Source organism: Dermacentor silvarum, chromosome 9 (genome assembly GCF_013339745.2).
Source record: "Dermacentor silvarum isolate Dsil-2018 chromosome 9, BIME_Dsil_1.4, whole genome shotgun sequence".
Taxonomy (NCBI): domain Eukaryota; kingdom Metazoa; phylum Arthropoda; class Arachnida; order Ixodida; family Ixodidae; genus Dermacentor; species Dermacentor silvarum.
Window position 1 is genome coordinate 29,075,368 of NC_051162.1, and position 17,640 is coordinate 29,093,007.

A 17,640-nucleotide genomic window follows, 5' to 3' on the forward strand; every position below is an offset into this window, starting at 1 on the left:
AAAAATACTGGCGGCTACTCCACTGTACTGGAAACAATACGTACTAGGTTTGCTTCGCGTAACGCCGTTCCTCTTTTTTAAATCATGCTGCGTGATAGCTGGGACACCCTGTATATTTTACGGGAGCACATCGGCACCAGCTCTGTGGCAGCCAGTGTGGAAGAAGACGTTGAAGATCGTGTGGTTCGCGCTAGGGCGGGTTTCAACGAGCCAGCTTGTTTAACCACTTCATCAAGTCTGCCAGCAAAATACTTTTGTTGCATTTGGTGTAAGTGCTCAGTCGTCCCCTTCAGCGTCCTGGAAATCCGCATGCCGTACGCTACCATCTGCCTTCACTATGACCAAGGACGCCGGCCCCTCGCGAGCTTCTCCCGCTCCCACACCTGTCGTGTGTTTTGGGGTGCTTCGTGAGCGTGATCCTCCAGTCTTCTGTGGCACTGACGGTCACGACCTGGAAGACTGGCTGGCCGAGTATGAAGGTGTTAGTGCACACAACAAGTGGGATGACCGAGACAAGCTGACTCACGCCATCTTTTATATTACCTGTGTGGCCAACCTGTGGTTCAAGAACCACGAAGCTGATTTTACCACCTGGTCAGCTTTCAAAGAGACCCTCGTTTCGTTTTTCGGCCAGCCAGTGGTGCGCAAGCTTCGCGCGGAACACAGCCTCCGCGGACGATCTCAACAAATTGGTGAGACCTTCACCAGCTACATTAGGATGTCATCGGCCTCTGTAGGCGGGTGAATGCGTCCATGTCGGAACCTGACAGAATCAAACACATAATGAAAGGCATCGACGATGACGCCTTTCATATGCTCGTGGCCAAAAACCCACAGAGCGTTACTCAAGGTACTGAATTTTGCCAAAGTTTTGACAGCTGTGTAAACAGCGCATCTCCACACGTTGACCTTTCAGCTTTGGCTCCCAGCAGCGCTGGTATTGATTACACCTCGTTGCTGCCTGAAATTCAGCAATACGTACTCGAGGAAGTTGCACGTCAGCTCTCTCTTGTGACATCGGTCACTGAGCATCTCCCCCTACTGGACCAGTCGCTTCGTCAGGTTACCCAGACGCAAGTTTCTGAGGCCCTCCCGTCTCCCGCTTCGCCGCCGCAAGTTACGGCACCACTAACTTATGCTGAGGCCCTTACACGATCTCACGCCCAACCGACGCCAGTCCCATCCAGCCCAGCCACCAACTTCTACACGCCGCCAAGTCCGGTGCGGCCGGTTTACGTAACGCTCTCGCATCCGAGACCCCTCGCGCACTCCGGACAACCGGCCAGTGTGCTACGCTTGCGGTATTCCGGGACACGTTGCGTGCCTCTGTCGCCGCCACGGACTCTATTTTCGCGATGGCGCTACCAACCTTAGCCATGTCCCTCAACAAGCTACACACCGTCTTACATCTGACGCCACGGACTCGTATTCACGTCGCCCCGCCTTCAGTTCACGCCGATCTCCTTCTCCCCACCACCGCTACCCCTCCTCAATGATTCGTGGTTCCAACCATTCCCAGGAGGAAAACTAACAGTCGTAGTTCCTGAGGCAAGAACTGCGCTGTCGTCGAAATTTGCAAGGCCTCTTCTCTCGCTGCCTAACGAGATTGTAGTGCTTATAGACGGTGTCGCGACGAACGCTCTTGTCGACACAGGAGCAGCTGTTTGTGTAATTAGTGAGATTCTCTGCCGCAAACTAAACAAAGTGACGACTTCCGCTTTTTGATATTTCGCTATACGCACAGCGAGCTCGCAGCACGTCAAGCATTCGTCCATCCTGCACCTGCTCGTGTTTTAATTCAAGATGCGCTCTACATTGTCGAAAATTGTCTTCCTTTCTCATGCATCGCATGCCGTTATCCTGGGCTTGTGACTTACCTTTCCAGCGCATCATGCAGTTGTCGACTGCGCTCGTGCACAACTCTCCTTGTCTCCATTCTGCACCGCAACCGTCGATGACCCTCGCCCGTCTGCTAAAGTGATTGTCACTGCTGACGTCGTCATCCCTGCTTTCTCTGTCGCCTTAGTGTCCGTCACCTGTGACGCTGTCACCAATTCAACTGCACTTTTTGTACCGTCTGAGGAATGTGCGCGTCGCCGGAACGTTGTCCTGCCGTTCGCAGTCGTCACACTTGGTAATGATTCCAGTGCAGTTTACGCGTGGAATCCGTTTCCCTGCCCTTCAACTCTATTACATGGCGAATCTGTTGGGCGTCTCGACACTTTTGATGTCATCTTTCCGTTTGATGCGCCTTACGATACGACACAACAGCCTATCGATGCCATCACTTCTGCCGCCGCTCCCGCCGCACCCGACCACGACGTCTTGTTGCGCAGCGTCGATAACGCGCTCCCGCGAACTCAGCGGAATCAGCTCGTTCAACTGCTTGACCGTTTTCGTACCTCTTTCGACCTCGGCCAACCTTGTTTGGGGCGCACGTCAGTGGTTGTTCACCGTATTGACGCCGGTCACCATGCTCCACTGCGTCAGCGTCCCTACCGAGTGTCACAAACCAAACGCAGCGTCATTAGTGAACTAGTCACATGCTGCAACGCGTGAACTAGTTTCACATGCTGCAACGTGGCGTGATCCAGCAGTCACGCAGTCCTTAGGCTTTTCCGGTCGTACTGGTGCGGAAAGAGGACCGCTCGATCAGATTTTGCGTGGATTACCACCGACTAAACAAGGTCACACGTAAGAATCTTTATCCTCTACCCCGAATAGAAGATGCTCTCGATTGTGTACAAGGTGCCGAATTTTTTTCTTCCCTGGATCTTCACTCTGGATACTGGCAAGTGCTAGTGGCTGAAGCGGACCGTCCAAAAACGGCTTTCGTGACCCCTGACGGGTTATACGAATTTAATGTGACGCCCTTCGGCCTGTGTAACGCGCCTGCGACTTTCGAGAGGATGATGGACACTATCCTCCGGGGACTTAAGTGGCGTACCTGTCTTTGCTACTTAGACGACATAGTTGTCGTTTCTCTCAATTTTTAATCTCATCTCGATCGCCTCGAGCAAGTTCTTGAATGTCTACGGCCGCTGGTTTGCAACTAAAGTTGAAAAAATGCCATTTTGGTGCCAGACAGCTTAGGATTCTATGCAACGTCGTTTCAAAAGAGGAAATCCTACCAGACCCTGCCAAAGTGCGAGCCATTGCCGAGTTTCCCAAGCCAACCACTCTTAAAGAGCTCCATAGCTTCATCGGTTTGTGCTCTTATTTTCGGTGTTTCATCCGTAATTTCGCCTCTATTATCGCCCCTTTGACCCAGCTACTTGCCAGCAGCACTTACCTCTCGGCATGGAATCCCGATTGCGACGCTCCGCCGGCTCCTTACGTCCCCTCTAGTACTGCGCCACTTCGATCCCAATGCGCCTACTCAAATTCACACGGTCGCTAGCGGTGTCGGTCTTGGTGCCATCCTCACCCAACGCAAAGACGGCTATGACGAGTATGTCGTTGCATATGCCAGCCGTACCCTAACAAAGGCAGAGTCAAACTATTCTGTAACGGCAAAGGAATGTTTGGGAATTATTTGGGCAATCAGCAAATTCTGTACTTACCTTTACGGACGCCAGTTTGACGTTGGTGACTGACCACCATGCCTTATGCTGGTTGTCATCTATGAAAGACCCCACTGGTCGCCTCGCTTGTTGGGCTTTACGCCTTCAAGTGTATGACATACGTGTCATTTATCGCTCGGGACGCAAACATTCAGACGCCGATGCCCTATCCCGTTCTCCGCTGCCTTCTGACCTACTTTGCTTACAAACTTCCACTTGCGATTCATCGTCCCTCAGAATCACCAACATGCCGGCCGAGCAACGCAAGAATCCCTGGATCGCTTCTCTGCTGGACGTTCTCTCTCACCGTTCACTTGAATCTGTTTCACGCACCATTCGTCGTCAAGCGCATCACTTTGTCGTTCGTGAAGGCTTGTTGTACCGCCGCAATTACCTAACCAATGGCCGCAGGTGGCTGCTTGCTATCCCCCGTCATCTGCGCTCGGACATATGCACCGCCTTCCACGACGATCCTCAATGCGGCCACGCTGGCGTATTCAAAAGCTACTCCCGCCTACGTCTGAGGTATTAATGGCAAGGCATGTATCGATACATTCGCCAGTACGTGCGGTCATGCCCTTCGTGCCAACGCCAGAAGACTCCCCCTCATTACACCGCTGGTCCTCTACAACCTTTACCGTGCCCTACACGACCATTTGACAGTGTGGGAATTGATATTTACACGGTCCCCTCCCGAACACTCCTGCAGGCAACCGGTGGATCATTGTCGCCGTCGGCCATCTCACACGGTACGCTGAAACATCTGCGCTTCCAGCTGCCATCCGCGATAGACGTCGCTCGCTTCATTCTTCGCCGCCTCATTTTGCGACACGGTGCGCCCCGTGTATTATTAAGCGATCGTGGCCGCATCTTTTTCTCAAACGCTGTTGAGGCACTGCTCCAAGAAAACCGCATTGTTCACCGCACCACCTCTGCGTACCATCCTCAAACAAACGGCATGACGGAGCGTTTCAACGGTACCCTTGGAGATATGCTTGCGATGTACGTGTCCGATGATCACTCCAATTGGGAGCGGGTGCTCCCCTTCGTCACGTACGCCTATAACTCTGCGCCACAAGCTACCCCAGCTTCTCTCCTTTCTTTCTTCTATATGGACGTGAACCATCATGTTCCATGGACACCATTCTCCCCTACCGACCCAATGTCTCTGAAGCCACGCCAGTTTCCGAAGCGGCTGCTTATGCTGAAGAGTGTCGTCAACTGGCTCGCTCGTTTACCGCACAAGACCAATGTCGCCAAAAATCTCGCCATGACGAATCCGCATCTAGCGCCCACTATTCCCCGGAAAAACTAGTTTGGCTCTGCGTCCCGTCCACTACTCCCGGCCTTTCGACCAAGCTTCTCTCGAATTACCACGGTCCCTACCGAGGAGTACAGTAAACATCTCCCGTCAACTATATCATCGAGCCGTTTGAGCCATCTTCCGACCGCCGCTTCCGATCACGTCGCACGGCTTAAACCGTGCTACGACCCTCGAGTCGCCAGGTTGACTTCTTTCTGCGTGGGGGGGGATTGTACCGGAGGACATCGGCACCAGCTCTGTGGCAGCCAGTGAGGAAGAAGACGTTGACGATCGTGTGGTTCGCGCTAGGTCGGTTGTCAACGGGTTAGCTTGTTTAACCGCTTCATCAAGTCTACCTGCAAAATACTCTTGTTGCAATATATATATATATCTATAATTTTATCTGTTGGCTTTGTAGCCGAACCACCCTTGTGCAATTCAATCACATGGGCGACGTTAATTGCGCTGTAAACTATAGAAGGCACACGAGCACGATCCATTGCGCTGTAGCCTTCAACATGTCATGTCTAAATAATGTACACGTTTGACCCACTGGTGCAATTTCGACGATTGGCGCTTGTGCTTGATATATATATATATATATATATATATATATATATATATATATATATATATATATATATACAGGGTGTTTCATTTTAGTTGCACCAAAATTTTAAAGATTGCCTGCGGCAGATAGCATAATTATAATCCTTGATCTAAACAACTCGATGAAGCGGCCATTACTTCCACGAGAAATCAAAACGCCTAATTGAATAATTAACATATTACGCTAATGAACTTTTAAACTAATTATTTTACGGCACATCTTTCAATCTACGAATTATAGCCGCTGAGTTCGCCAGGCGTATCCAGTTGGAACTAATTCTCAGGACTAGAACAGTTTCGAGATATGAATTTTCAAAGTGTCCGACGAAATGCATGGCCGTTCCAGTTAACTTTTTGAGGGAAACGCTGTTTTATGCATTGAAACACAAAGTTAACTGTAACGCCCATGCATTTCGCCGGACACCTTGAAAATTAATCTCGAAACTGGTTCAGTCCTGCGAATTCGTTCTAAGTGGATACGCCTTGCGAACTCAGCGGCTATAATTCGTAGATTGAAAGATGTGCCGTAAAATAATTAATTAAAAAGTTAATTACCGTAATTATGTTAATTATTCAATTAGGCGTTTTGATTTCTCGGGGAAGTAATGGCCGCCTCATCGAGTAATTTAGATCAACGATTATAATTGTGCTATCTGCCGCAGGCAATTTTTTAAAATTTCGTGCAGCTAAAATAAAACACCCTGTATAGATACCGGATGTTTCAGCCAACACTTCAGAAAATTTTGGAAGGTTGCCTGTCGCAAATAGCACAATTCAAGTTCCTGAGCTGGTCTACTCGAAGAGTCGGACATCGGTAGCACCACAAATTTAAACGCATAATCGAATAATTCACAAAAATAACTAATTAAGTTTGAAGTAATTACCTTATGGCACATATTGCAACTCGTCGATTCTCCGTCATTTAGGCTAAAGCGATCCGATTCTATTACACACGGATGGCAGCGGTGTCCACCTTGGCGCTTTTCTTGCTGAGCGAAACGGTGGTTTCGATGAGCACGTCGTTGCCTTCGCCACCCACGTATTCACGAAAGCAGAACTCAACTATTCCGTTGCATAAAAAACATGCTTGACTATCACTTGAGCCATAACTGAATTCGGTCTTTGCGCCTACAGCCACCCATTCGGCGTGGAAACCAACCACCATGCCATGCCGTCTGCAGGTTATCTTCCTTAAGATATCCTTGAGGTCGCCTCGCTAGATGGACGCTCTGCCTCCAAGAATACAATATTTAAATGCTGCAATAATCTGGCCAGAAGCATTCGGGATGCGCATGTCCTATTTCGCTGCCCTCTGTCAGGCTAGCCTTTTTCCGGAAAAATAAGTCATATGCGAGTCCGCTATTATTGGCACGGCCTTTTTTTAGTAGCAGAGGGTAGCCTGGAGGCCACTTTGATGCTGAGATCTAGAAGGATCAGAAAGTTTTGGCAGAACGATACGTGGACCTATGCTGGTTTTTCTGTCACAAGCATCCAAGCCATGTGCTGGCCTTGGATTACTTGGCCGAGGCATCGCTTAGCCGAGCATCAGGTTCTTCTAACGTCATTATCTCGAGTGACATAAAACCCGTTCTCAAGGAATCTCACGCAATTTACCGCTCCACAACTGCACACCACACAGTGACTTACTGGATTACTGAATGATTTAACCACACTCTTGGTGCTTTGTTGGCCATGTACTTCGCATCTGACTAGAGCAATTGGGACCACGTTCTATCTTTGGTGACGTATGCTTATAACACACCCACGCATACTACTACGGAATTGTCCCCATTCCTTCCTCTGTACGGACGCGAGCATTTCTGCACTATGATGTCCTTACGTACTACATTGACAAAACGGAGTCCACCATTATTTCCCAAGCTGCTGGATAAACGCGAAAGTTTCGAGAGCAGGCCCGAATATTTACTACGGAACACCAGTGGCGCTAGAAGCACCATCGTGATATTTCTATTGCTCACTATATGCTCCAGACTTATTAGTCTGACTTTTAGTCCACGCCGATAGTCCTGGTTTTTCACCCCAAAGTAGTTTGGGTTTCGCGTGACTCTTTTGACAAAAGATGAACTTTTAGTTTTGCAGGTGGGATCAGGATACAGTTGTACAAGGTATATTTCCATAGTTCAGACTTCATCACTTTTACTACAGCTTTTGACCTAATTAAAACCATCAAATTGTTCTTTTTTTCTAAGCTACAAAGTTATGGAAGAACTGACCCAACTTAGGAACCCGTTAAGAATTACTTTCCAGATAAATTTCAGACCATTTGCATTGATGGCGTCTTTTACAGCCAAAGGACCATTACAAAAGGAGTGTCACAGGAATGTATGCTTTATGCACAATTCTTTTTAAATTTCAGTAATGAACTTCCCACTTATACACATGCTGTACATTACCAAGTGTTCTTTAACATAGATAATATGACGATTCCAGCATCCTCCAGAACCCCCGTTGAACTTTTAGACGCGGTAAACTACGCTATACCTGTTTTGAGAATGGTACCAGATAACGTTTATAAGCATTAACCCAAGAAAGCCCGAATGAGTAGTCTTCCATCTCCTCAAAGATCACTGACACCTTATTTACAATGACTGATAAGTAACGTTAAAATGACCATGTTGGTTATGTTTCGAAAGTATTAGGAATGATTGTAGATTGAAGCATGCTATTCCGCACTCACATTCATATTGGTAATGGTAATTTTTATAAATGTATCTTGGCTATAGGAGCCCTAAATAAGCCTACTTGTGTTCATATTATTAACTACACTTCGTTAACCACACATTCATTCATACATTATTATTGTATTTCTGCTTCGGGATGTATTTTATTCTACCCATATGTCACGCTTACTAATTTTGATAAGCACTAAGAATCATGACTTTGACACCCCATCCTTTAAAATCTAAACCCTTATTCGCCCGATTGGGTAAACTAGTTGTCATTTGCACTTAAAAATTTAGTTTTATGGTACTTTGGTTGAAAGCCTTCTACCTAGAAGTTTTCAATAATGTTCTTACAGTTCATCAATTCGCTAGCGATATTGCAAAGTTGGCTTACCAAATAGGTTACCACTACGAAAATTAACTACAAGTTACGACAAACAAACGGACAGTTTTAGCACCAATTCCGCCTGTGACAGTGCACATTTCAATTTTAAATTGTTGGCATTAAGCAGTTTGAAGTGATATTTGAAAACGTGTATGCTCTTATTCTATTATAAATAAAATAAATATAACTTGAGTTCATTTCTGTGGTTGCTGAAAACTGGCTTTGTCTGATTCGAATATTAGGTCTACCCACGTTTTTGCTTTTGAGCCTGCTCGTGAATACTATGTGTCATCTTTGATGTTTGTATTGTGAAAGCACCTATGTTATCAACATGAAACTTGGGTCAGGAGTGGCACCACGAAGTGACTACCGCAATAAGCAAAATCCGCAATAAATAGGCTTACAAAATCAATCGGCGCAATGACACGTGGAAAAAAAAAGAGACGAGGGCCCACCAAAGTTCTCAGGCAGTAGCAGTCTAGCGGCCGCTACAGTTCCCTAGGTACCTTTGAAGACCCAGCCGGGGGCACACGAACAAAAGCGTCCTGAGTGCTTCTGTGAACACCTAAATTTGCCACTTTATCAACGCAACCATAATCGTCATTGCCAACCCGGCCCGTCATGCTGTAGCTGCGGTGTTCCTACAAATTGTGTATGCGACACCCCAGAGAAAATAGGAGGTATCAAAACAGGCTAGCCATTTTTGTACTGGCCTCTACATTCGTATAATTCATTCTCAGATTCTTTTGCTATTCTCCATGCTTACTTTTTGTGTAAAGGGCGCAGAGCTTTAGATAAATTAGGTACCAGGAACTTCTTTCTACGTGTAAAAAGAGCCATATAGTTATTAAAATTCACTAAACACGTGAGATGGTTTCTTGTCGCGTACATAAAACATCGTCGTCCTTTCATGCTCTTTTACAGAACGACAGCCTTGCGGTATATTATGACCCAGCAGCTACGCCCAAAATAATAAATGGCCCAGCGACACTGGAAGAGCTGAAAAAATTGGCAGAGTCAAAGGCTCCATCACTCGAAACAATGAATTATTTTTTTACTTCGTGAGTACATTTACTTTTCTTTGTATCATATGCACTGCTCAGTTTAGAAACTGGATCAAGCTCAGTGATATGATTCTCATATATAATTCTTCTGCAATAACAGATCGGTCCAGGAAGAGGAGATTAGATGACACAAAAAAAGATGCAGTTGTGCTCAAAAAAGTTTTCATGATCCTTTAATAACTATACCACAAATGGACCAAGCCTGCAGTAATTCTTTATCGTTTTTGTGATCAGTTCGTGTGCTGACACTGAGTCTAGTGAAACAACCATCCATCTGAAAGTTCAATCAGTCAGTGCATACAAAAATCGGAGTTCGGCGCCTCGAGAAATCCGTTATCTAATTTTGTAGCAATACCGACGAAATGGCGAGTGCCACTGAACGTTCAAAAGAAGGTATATATATATTATAGGTTCTGATACATTTTTTTACTAATAACCTGTATTGAAATTTGTTACCTGAAATTGTTGCAAGTGTTCTCGCTCTCATTATTTGCTGTTATACCCCAGGAATTCTGTGTCAGTTACCAAATACTGAATGAATTATGTAGGGCGTCATTCGTTACATCAACTAGTAATTCGGGAAGATCTCCTTGAACTATACCATACTATGCCAATGCCCTTGGTGCTGAAATGTTTTGGGCAGTCGAGACAGACGTAAAACTCATTATACCGGAGTATAAATGGAAGTGCTTAAGGCACGTGTGTGATAAAGCTGAGCTCCCACTCATTTATGATGGATTCGGGCACATTTATTTTGCAGTGATTAAATTAAATTAGCATGTTCGTTTCCTTCACAATGCGTTTCAGTGCCTCCCAAGGTACGCCAAAGTTCAGTCTTCAAATGAAAACTATTTTGTAATCATTATTTATTAATTCTTTATTGTACGTCCTACCGCACGATACATGCTGTAGACACAACTTATTCAGATTGAATCTCAACAAAGCAGAGGTTGCTAAGGGATAGCAGACATAAAGCTAATGGTTTAGCATTGTTTACGGGACGACTCACAATGCGTTGGAAACTGTTTTTTCATAGTGATCCCAATGAACAAATATCTCGAGCATTCTTCCAGAATACTAGTTCATTACAACCGTTATGTAGTATAGGAAGCACTGTTGAACAAATTTTTCGCGTCGTACATTCACTTGACAAGGTTTATTTGAGTGCTCAGCTATACAAATATCAATACAAGTTACCTACCATCATTGCAAGAAAGATTTGCCACCGGGCGAGTTGTTTGACAGCGCGGACATACAGAAAGAACGGCGAAAGAGGCGACAAAAGCACTTTCTCTCCGTTTGTATACTGTTTCGCAGTGCATTGTATAATTTCACGCTGTCAAACATCATGGATCATTGCAAGAACTTTGAAAGAGGTTTGCTTTATGAACCGAATGATTTCACTTTATGCGCTGGATGCGCTATGCTGTTTGGTAGTATATGCCGTCAGGGCAGATAATTTCCTGGCTTGGCCGCAACAACAGGAGAAGCTCTGCGCTGCCGCGACGCCTCTCTGCCTTCTAACGAGGGAAATCATCATTTCTGTATAGATTTTTGGTTATACGTAAAGTGATAGCTGATACAATGTGCACTTTTTACAGTGCCGAAGCAATAAACGTCATATGTTTGTCTTGAAATTCTATGACGCAGACAGAATTGACTTTGAACGCCCGACCAGCCAAGGTTATCATAAATATGTGTATGTATCCTTCTCATTTTCTTTTTCAGAACGACCATAGGAGAGAACAGTACACTTCGTGCGGATGGTATAATTTTTCATCTGATGTCACAGTGAATAATTTTAAAAATGTGTTTTGTGCATAGTCGCGGACACTCATTTCTGAATCTAGTGCTGCACCTTGTGATACATTTACTTGCTGTATTAGATCAGGACGGAGTTTTCTTCAGCTAATGAATCATCACGGTGTTAGAGCCACGTTCATCGCAATAGAAAATTCTTCTGGAACGTGACACAAATTTTAGGAAGTTAGGAACGATTTTGGCACGAATATTCACCCGCAGTCTGCAATAACAATTATTTAGTCAGTGTTCAAGGAAGTGATCTGCTTCATTGTTAGCATGACACGAAATTTTACGATTTAATAATGGCAACGAAAGTCATGGTGTAAGCACATATGGGGCTGATGTACGGCGATGTTTTCGACAGGCGAGTGCAAAGGCTGACATGGAAACTTGAAACGCAGGGAATCAAAAGCATAGTTAGCCATTACGCAGCAACTTTTATTGCCATAATAGGTTGTATTTGTATGCAGGTGGACGTCACGGACTGCAATGGCACCTCATTTCCATAGTAAACATAACAAAACAAACTCGCAGTTGAGTGAACTAGATAATGAGGAGCAATGAAAATCTTGTAACATAATTAGATTAGGTAATGAAGTAAATGCCTATATATAATAAACATGTTAAGGAGTATTGGTAACGAATAACACATGTTGCATAAAACATACATAGTCTAATTAGTGAAAAAAGCATACGCATAATGAGGAAGTCAAAGAGCAATATTACTATCACAATGTACATGCTAAATGAAAACCTACTCAAAATAGTTTATGAGCAACAAGTTAGCAAAACTTAAGCTGAGGGCAAGTTATGTTTGTTCAGTTGCTTCGTAAATTCATGCATCTTCATCATTTTTGAATCAAGTGGAACACAAGTGACCTTGACCATGTATGCGTCACCCTTGACAACAGGCTTTCAGTGCAGTCCGTCACTACAGGTGTCCCTGAGAGTGGTATTGTGGGATCAAATGAGGGCCTAAGGCAGAAAAACTAATGAGTCCTTAGATTTAGGCGCACGGTAAAGAATGTCAGGGGATCAAAATAAATCCTGAATCCCCTAATTACTACGGTGTACCACATAATCATATTGTGGTTTTGCCACGTAAAACTCCAGAGATAAATATTTTATTTCATTTTAGAAACAATTTTGAGCGTCTGCATTATTGACATCACAAATACTGAGCAAGAAACTTGCTTATATAGTTTAAGCTGATTGCTGGTACCGCGAGTCGCACTAGAACCCTAGTTACCAGTGGAAATTACATGTTTTGAATAAACGTAAGAAAACAAAAGCTTTAATTCGCGACCCGGCAGAACCACTCATCATTTTAAAACATAATAAAAAGGTTGGTAAATATAAATTACGCCTTCACAAATAAACTACTGAAATGGTTCACTAATAGAAAGCTATAGAGGTCCAATTGTGTAGGGGCTTGTCTTGGGACACCCATATTGTTCGTGTAAATGCACGCCTTTCTATAACTTTCGGTATATTTAGTACCCGTCCTTGTTTCTGCGATGTATCGCTAAACATCAAATCTACAGCCTCCATTTGGTATATCTGTGTTAAACAATTGTACTCATTGCCGAGGAAAAAGAAGTGGCTTAACATAAGTACAGTCAATATTTGAAAAAAATTGGCCACCATCGCGCCCTGCGAACGTGAATAACCAGCGAAGCTGTATCAAACAGCACACATGGTCAAGCATTGTATTCGCGCTGTTCCTCTGGTGGCTTTACTTCCCGTGGTCTACCCATGGCAGTCTTAGAATGAACTGCATTATTTGCTACGCGGGTCACTCTTTTAATATGAATGCGTGGTGAGGCATCACTATGTATATATATATATATATATATATATATATATATATATGTGTGTTTGGCGACACTGGGTAATTCGCGAAACAAATTGTTCACACGTTGATGTGGACGATGGCACGGGGACGTCAAAGAAAGAGACGTGGGAGACAATGATTGGTTGACGACCATACACAAGAAAAAAGGGTGAGTACCCCGTTGTGCGTTGGACGGCCGTGTTGTAAGCGAAGGTGACGAATGGGAGAATAACATCCCAATTGGTGTGATCAGGGTTGATGTACATTGAAATCATGTCGGACAGCGTACGATGAAAGCGCTCTGTGAGGCCATTAGTTTGAGGGTGGTAGCTGGAAGTCGTTTTATGGATGGTATTGGACGCACGGAGAACATCGTCGAGAAGTTTAGACAGAAAGGTCCTGCCGCGGTCACTCAAAAGAATACGTGGGGCTCCGTGTCGTAAAAAGATGGTTTCCAAGAAAAAAGGATGCAACCTCCGCTGCGGAACCGGAAGGTAGTGCGGCTGTTTCAGCGTACCGTGTCAAGTGGTCTACAGCTGTGACAATCCATCGTTTACCTCCAGCCGATAAGGGTAGTGGACCATACAAGTCGATACCAACTACTGCGAAAGGTGCTTCAGGACACGGGACAGGTTGTAGCAGTCCAGCCGGAGGTGAGGTCAGTCGTTTGCGGTGCTGGCAGATCGAACAGGAAGCCACGTATTTTGCTACGCTTGTTGCAAGTCCAGGCCAAGAGAAGCGGCTGCGAATTCGATCATAGGTTTTATGAAAACCAAAGTGACCGGCAGTGGGATCGTCATGAAAGGTCTCCAGTATCTGGGTCCGAAGTGATCGGGGAACTACAGGGACCCAACGGTGTCCTTCGGGATGAAACACGTACCGGTATAGCACCGAATTTTGAATCTTGTGGTTCTTCAACTGCCGACGGAGTCGAGCATTAGGTGTGCGAGAGGATCCCCGAATACGTTCCATAACGGAGTGGCAGTAGGGGTCACTACGTTGGCAGGTTGCAAACGTATGAGAATGGCTAGGTGGGAGCCATCGAGAGCTGCGAGTGAAGGAAATGCAGGAGAGACGTCCGGCGGGTTGCTCACGGAAGGTGGTACGCAGGCAGTGTTTGAAGACGGTGGTAGGGGACAACGAGAGAGAGCATCGGCATCCTGGTGTTTCTTTCCAGACTTGTAGGTGACGTCGAAGTCGTATTCTTGTAAACGAAGTATCCAACGGCCGAGACGGCCCGTTAAATTTTTTACCGTCGCCAACCAGCACAAGGCGTGGTGATCAGTAACGACCGTAAAGTGGCGGCCGTGCAGATAAGGCCGGAATTTTTGGACGGACAAACAACGGCAAGACACTCTTGCTCGGTAATCGTATAATTTTTCTCTGCAGGTGTTAGCGTGCGACTTGCGTATGCGCCCACACGTTCTTCGGAAGTTTGCTGACGTTGCAGAAGAACAGCGCCGATACCATGGCCGCTGGCGTCAGTATGTCGAAGAGTGGGTGCGGTGTTGTCGAAATGACAAAGCACAGGCTCGGACGTGAGGGCACGCTTGAGGGCGTCAAAAGCAGTTTGGCATTCGTCCGACCATACATAGGGAGCTCCAGAAGGAAGTAGTTGATGGAGCGGCGCCGCAATGGTGGCAAAGTTACGTATGAAGCGCCGGAAATACGAGGCTAGGCCAAGGAAGCTACGCAAGTCTTTGGCGCGTTGAGGCCTGGGGAAGCGCAGGACAGCGGTAATCTTATCGGGGTCAGGTCGAATGCCCTCCTTGCTGACAAGGTGTCCGAGTACTTTAATGGTTTTGCTGGCGAAGTGGCACTTTTTTGTATTCAGCTGAAGGCCAGCAGCAGAGAGGCATGTCAAGACTTCGTCGAGGCGCTGCAAGTGCTGATGGAAGGTCGACGAAAATATGACGATGTCGTCAAGGTAGCATAAGCAAGTCTTCCACTTTAGGCCCCGTAGTACGGTGTCAATCATCCGCTCAAATGTGGCGGGATCATTACACAGGCCGAAAGGCATTACGTTAATTTCGTAAAGTCCATCGGGAGTGGCAAAGGCAGTTTTTTCCTTGTCTTCTTCGTGCATGGGGATCTGCCAGTATCCGGAGCGTAGATCAAGGCTGGTGAAATACTCCGCGCCTTGTAATGAATCTAACGCATCATCGATTCGGGGAAGTGGATATACATCATTGCGGGTTATTTTGTTCAAGGCACGGTAGTCTACGCAAAATCGCACTGAGCCGTCTTCCTTACGCACCAAAACGACAGGTGAAGACCAAGGGCTTGAGGAAGGGCGGATGATGCTTCGTTTCAGCATGTCGTCAACGTGGGTATCGATGATCTGGCGTTCGGCGGAAGAAACACGATATGGCCGCCGGCGCACGATGGAAGTTCCATCTGTGTGTATGCGATGAGCCGTTGCAGAAGTCTGTCCCAGAAGAGGAGAGTGCACGTCGAAGGAGTCTTTATGCTTGCATAACAACGCCAGTAATTCTTCCGTCTGCTGTGGCGTTAGATCAGTGCTGATTGCACTAGCGAGAACAAAAGCAGGGGCTGGCTCTATAGCGGTAGGTGCCCGTGAAACGGCAGTAGTCGAGGTAAGCACACAGACAGGCTGAGTGACCAAGACGCAAATTACAACAGCGCCTTTAGGAAGAAGTACTGGCTCAGTGGTTGTGTCGAGTACAACCAAAGTGGCCGTACCGTTGGTGAAGCGAACAAGGCTAGGTGCCAGAGCAATCCCTTTGGATAGGCAACGAGCTGATGGTACAACTAAAACGTCACCATCGGCGATGTCAGAGTTAACTACAAGAAGTTGTTCGCGGCCAGGAGGCACCATACAATCGTCAGCAGTTCGTAAGCGAAGGCGCGGGTCGGGAACGTCGTCGGAATTGTCGGTCTCGGTCAAGTTAACGAGGCGTTGACGGCACGAAATGAAAGCGGACGCCGAAGAGAGAAAGTCCCACCCTAGTGAGCACAGGAATTAAACACTGCGAACTAACATGGTGGCGAATCCCGTCAATCGAAACTCGAACTGTGCATTGCGCCGATGGCCGAATCACAACATTATTTGCGCCATGTAGAATAGCTCCATTGTAAGGTGTAGTAACCTTGCGTAGACGAGAGCACAAGTCAGCGTGAATAGCAGAAATAGCTACGCCCGTATCAATCAATGCAGGAACGGGTACACCTTCTACACACACTGATAAAGTATTGGCCGGGCACACTGGAGGAATTGTAGGCTGTGCGGGCCATGCAGCTTTCCCTCCAAAAACTGCACCATCTAGTTTTCCGATCGGTAGTCAGGAGTGCGGGAGGCCGGTAGCAGAGGTGATGTCGAGCGTCGGAGAGGGGAAGGCGAGCGGCGGCGCCCTGGACGGTAGTTGCGAGGCTCTTCTGGATTTGGAGGCGGAGTAAGTGAGCGTTGGGAAAGCCGGCGCTGGTAGGGACTTGGAAGAGGCGATGGGTCCCGCTCGTAAACATCGTAACCACGGCGTTCGTCCTGTTGTCGTCTTGTCTGCGACAAAAGCGCGATATGTGCCCGCGAATACCGCTGTAATAACAAATGGGGCGGGGCGAAGGCCGGGTAGGGTAATATGCTGTGGCAGGTGCACGAGGTGCCAGAGTCGCCAGATAGTTGGGAGTAGTAGGAGCAGGAGGCGTTGTCTGAACGAACGCTGGTTGCATAGCCGCAACCTGAGCATACCAGGGCGCCGGCGAAGGAGGGACACAGCCCACAGTGCAGGTCATGGAGGACAGCTCCTCTTTGATGATGTCGCACAGGCCAGGAACCGAAGGTTGCGGCTGAAGAACGGGAGGACTGCGCAGGCCGTACACTTGGAGCTCCTCGCGTATGAGAGTCCGAATCAGGACACGCAGGTCCGTATCGGAGGAAGGAGGCGTGTCACAGGCGACAGGTTGTAAACGGATGGCCTACAGGGCGTCCAGATGCTGGCAAGTCGCGATAACATCGTTAACGGTATTTGAATTCTTGATGGCCAGTGCATTGAACGCGACGTGGGCAATGTCCTTGAGGATATGACAAACACGATCAGATTCAGTCATGGCTGCGTCAACCCGGCGACAAAGGGCGAGGACGTCCTCGATATAAGAGGTGTATGTTTCCCCGGGAAGTTGCATGCGTGCATCAAGCTTTTTCTCGGCTACCTCAGAGCGGACGTTGGGGGCGCCGAAAATTTGCCGAAGCTGGTGTCTGAAAGCCGCCCAGTCAGGGAAGGAGCGCTCATGGTTAAGAAACCAAGTCCTGGCAACGTCAGTGAGGTAGAATGCGACGCTCCGAAGCTTGTGAGAATCATCCCACCGGTTAGACTCACTCACTCGGTCATAATTGTCCAGCCAGTCGTCAACGTCCTCACTAGGAAGGCCAGCGAACAT

General features: G+C 46.9%; 1 long non-coding RNA gene across 1 annotated transcript in view; it reads left to right on the forward strand.

The window, feature by feature from the left end:
* LOC125940439 (uncharacterized) overlaps positions 1-11,565 on the forward strand; it is a 50,891-nt gene extending 39,326 nt beyond the window's left edge. The window contains exons 2-3 of the long non-coding RNA XR_007463656.1: positions 9,469-9,605; positions 11,337-11,565. This is a non-coding gene — a long non-coding RNA (uncharacterized LOC125940439). The remainder of the gene's footprint in view (positions 1-9,468; positions 9,606-11,336) is intronic.
* The last annotated feature ends 6,075 nt before the right edge of the window (positions 11,566-17,640 follow it).